The sequence below is a fragment of the Salarias fasciatus genome, chromosome 15 (genome assembly GCF_902148845.1).
Source record: "Salarias fasciatus chromosome 15, fSalaFa1.1, whole genome shotgun sequence".
NCBI classification, from domain to species: Eukaryota; Metazoa; Chordata; class Actinopteri; order Blenniiformes; family Blenniidae; genus Salarias; species Salarias fasciatus.
In genome coordinates, this window is record NC_043759.1 from 20,326,317 (window position 1) to 20,331,049 (window position 4,733).

Below are 4,733 nucleotides of genomic sequence, written 5' to 3' on the forward strand. Positions count from 1 at the left end.
ACTCGGACACTTTTCTGTCGGTCATCTCCACATGGAGATTGTTTTGCTGCTACAGGACTGTAGCTGTTAGTGAAGTCGGATCAATGAAGTCAGATCGACAGGCAGAGTCTTTATCCACAGTTCCATAAGCAGGGACTTTGAGTAAATTCCAAATCCGATCAAGAGATTCCTTTTATTTATGAAATGCACATTTGGAGAAACCCTTGTTTACGAGAAGCGGAAATGTGACATTTTATTATTTATGAAAACCATTAGCTTAATTTCCGTTGTGTGTATTATACGGAAAACATCAAACTCATGCTGTCAATCGATTAAAATGTTTTAACTAATTAATCTGACCACAGTTAATTGCGATTAATGACATCATTTGTGAACTTGGAATCAACACACCAAATCGTCAATTTAATGCACAAAAATGGCTTTATCTGAGTCGAAGTGGAGCATTTTCACATCAGAAAACACTCACAAATGTGGAATTTTGAACCACTCAACATTTTAAAGTTGAGACGCTCGAGGGAAGGCGAAAACACTCAGCAACCCCTGACAGAAAACTGTACAGTCATCGGTCTTTTCATCTTAACACACACTCACACACACACCGCCCCCTCATTGTAGCCGATCATCAATAACAATACCTTATTTGTCGGGGAGGAATGTTTACAATGGGATGGTCCCCCTAGGCGTGTCGGCCCCTCCCCCCCACAATGCACCCTGTCAGTGTGGCACCAATTACTGAGCGCAAACTGAATGAGGTCATGACGGGATGGGGTCATTAACAAAACAAACCCACCGACCCCATGGGGCAAGAAGACAGTGCGAAAGAGGGTCCCCGCCTCCTCCGTCCCACCATGACGGCGTTTTTCCACGCAGGAGCGCAGGCCTGGTGGCGCTTCCACCGCCGCCGCCGCCGCCACCCAACAAGCGTAACAAGGTCAAAATTATTAAACGCCCTTGAGCAGTACTGATAGTTAATGTGGGGCTGATTTTTTTTTCTTTTTTCTTTTTTTTTTTTTGGCTGTACTCCATGATCTTGGCTTTCATTTGCATCACTTTACTGTAATTTCAGTGATAGGTTTAGTTCAGCCGCGCCATTAGAATATATTTAGACGACAAAAAGGCCCCGAATTACATCATGCATACAGAAGCAAGTGATTCAATTTGGCACGGCAGGAACTGATGGCTATACTCTCAAGCCTCTGGGTGCTGTCTGTACTATCGCTCTCTTTTATTTCTTCTCTCGTGACACTTTTTTTTTTTTTTAATTCACGTCTCTGTTTAATGTATGACAAAAAGTCTCCATCAGCAGAGTGAATGCATCTGAGCTTTTCAAATCCAGAGCTGAAGTTACCACAAACATCTGACATCCTTACATCATTTGTATTTACATGAACATTTCATTGACTTGTTTGTGAATTTAGAGGACTCAGGAGGTTCAGATATTCAACTGAGGTCTCTCTAACCACACTGAACTTCATATGAAGTTTTAAAAAGGTTCTTGTGTTGAGGTGATATTATCTCACGTCATTAGGAGGTTTTAACGAACGCTTCGGCATGCAGCCAAACTAACGGCTCTTCGTGCTCCATTGAATCGCTGACCTCAAGTTTTCTTTGCTGACATTGTGAAGTGAAGTCCTTTTGAGTGGTCCCGAAGAGGCCTGTTTGCGTTATACGACGCGGCGTTTTTGCGGCAAACATTTCTGTTTTGTCCGTAATGGCTTTCCTCACCGGGGATGGCCTGTTGATAGACGTCACACTGTTTTTATGGTTCTAAAGTAGGACAGAGGATCTGCTGTGGATCACAACAAACAGGGGAAAAACATCTCCCACACACACACACACACACACACACACACACACACACACTGCTCCACTAAATCAAACCTAACATGCTAAGGTAAATTAGCAGAAGAGAGCCGCCCTCCGGCCAGCTGCTCAAAGCTTCAGTCAGCACAAATAGAAATATCACCTCCCGCGTCGGGCGCCGCACTCCAAGTCATTACATCCCAAACTGTGAAAATATTGAAGATGCTAAAAGCGATTAGCGGTAAGGCTGTCCGGTGTGAGTGTGTGTGTGTGTGTGTGTGTGTGTGTGTGTGTGTGTGTGTGTGTGTGTGTGTGTGTGTGTGTGTGTGTGTGTCCTTTGTTGGCCCAGGGCATATTTGTGTTTGTGTATCTCCATTGTGACGCGTGTAATCCGCATGCTCTCTAATCCCAGAGCAGGTGGCCAGGCGTTTGGTGGCTGTGGGGGTGCAGAGGGGACACACGCCTCCTGCTCCCCTCAACACACACACACACACACACACACACACACACACACACGCGTGCTTACTCACACACGCATCTACAATTGATCTACAAACACACAGACGCATCGATGCCTTCTTGCTGATGAGGAGGTGGCACTTGTCCGTCTAAATCCTTGAAATACACACACAGACGCACACACACGCTTCCTGTTGGTTTCCATGTTGCTGGAGGAAGGCCTCCGCGGGGGGAGCACGTGTCAGCGTTTCCAGCCGGGCCCTCCCTGACCACCTCCTCCCGGCGTGTGTCCGTCACAGACACGCTCGCCGCCACGAGCTCGCTTGCTGCCCCTAACAGGTGGGCCGAGTCGGGGCGGAGCAGGAGGAGAGGCATCTGTCAGCAAACTGTGCCTCCATTCCGCCTCCGGTGTGCTACCTCTCCATCTGCCCGGAGAGCCGCAGAAGAAGTGGGAAAGGTCGCCGACGCCGGGGGTTTTAGGTGACTGTGACCATGAAGCCTCTCCTGCAGCCGAACAGTTTGAACCCCCTTTTTATTTTCATGTCCCACTTTTCTTGTTGCGCTGGACATGAATGTAAATGAAGGTTCATATGCCTTTTTTTTCTCTCTCTCTCTCTCTTGCATGAAAAGCAACAGGGGCCTCCTTTGACCTTTGACCCCTGTATTGTAGCAACAGTACAGGAGGGGACTGGCGGTTGAGGTGTCTGAGTGTCTGACAAGTTGCACTTGGTGACCTTGGTGCCTTCACACACACACACACACACACACCAGCCTAGTTACAGTAAGTGTCATGATTTACTTTGTGGTTTTTAGTTGATGACACCCTGTTCAACTTGAAATGTTACTATAACAGCCGATCCGATCCACTGATAATAACTTATTTCATGATGATTGGAAGCTTTTGTTGTGGCAGTCATCCTTCATGATGCTTGCTCTCTTTTGAAGTCACAGCAGTGGATGAAGGGATCCATAAAGGATGCCGTGCAGTGTGAGAACTTTAGTGGGCTTCAAGATATTTGGGGTTCAAATCCCATTTTTCCAGTCCAAAGTTCACTGCTTTAATAATAATAATAATAATAATGCATTGGTTTTATATAGCGCTTTTCAGGACACTCAAAGACACTTTACATTTTTTACATGCTTTGACCTTTAGTCCATCCCCATGTACTTAAAATGAAAATATCTTGTAAATCCTTATGAATAGTCTTCAAATGAAGCAACTGTTGGCACCAAAACCCAATTTGTAGTTTGATGAAACTCATTTCTTAAGAGTTTCTACATATTCCTTTATTTTTTATCATGTTTTCTGTCATTATCATGAATAAATCAAGTCATGGTTTGAAGCTAAAATAAGAAAAGCCATGCATCAAAAAAGGCAACCTCATGACCCCCAGTTGTTTCTGACGTTGGAGATGTTTTGTAAAGGCAGATGATTTCAATACAAAAGAAGAAGCAGAAATCACTCTCCCATATTCTTTTTGTGAAGGTCAAACATAAAAAAAAAAATCTGGACCAGTAGTAGAAAATCATTACAGCTCATTTTACGAGTTAAATCCTGAAAGTAACTGAATTTACACGGAACGTTCTTTCTCTCACAATGCCTCCTCTTCGTGCTTCACACAGAAACTTCCTTGACAGAGCCTCCCTCAATCATCTGTTTGCGTCAAATGCTTTTAGCTTCAGCTTATGGATGTAAATTTGGCCATTAAATGCATGTAATCTGTTATTAAAACATCTCCCCTTTGCTTGTATAAGGAGATTTAATTTTTTTTTTCCTCCCTGCCCGTGCTAATGGTCTGTTCTCATAAGGGCAGGAGTGCTTTGTTGGCTGAATGTCCACATAATCCCAGCCGGTATGGTCTGAGGCTAAATGGATGCCTTGTAGAGCAGAGAGACAGAAACATTAACTAGGCATTAACTTTATGCAGAGCACTAATTCTCTAATGGAAACTCATTCTTTTACATATGCTGGATATTCTGTAAAGCTGTAATCAGCTTTCTGCTCCAGATGCATGTGTGTATCTAACATTAAGTGTGTTTTTGCACAGCGTCATGCGTACGGTGACTTGTGTGTGAAACAACAAATCACAAGACGGAGACTCAAATCCCAGCAAAAAAAAAAAAAAAAAAAAACCCTTTGGTTTGATATTTTTTTGCTGTTTGTTTCGTAAGAGGTTTACACACATTCGGAAAAGGCTCGTGTCTTGGAAATCAGTTAATTCTACATAAATTAAGTTATCGTTGGATGAGATTAGTGCGCAGATTATCAAACAAATCTGATAAGTTTCTGTGATTTCACAGAATGCCTTTAACGGGATTTTCTTAGATTGTGTCATTTGAAAAAAAAGACTTAGAAATCAATCAGTATTTCAAATGATTTACTATCTTTCAGGCAGTTCATAGAAATGTTGTTGAATTTCATCCTTTTTTTAAACCATTCCCAGAAGAGTGCCTGTTTCGTCGTTATATTC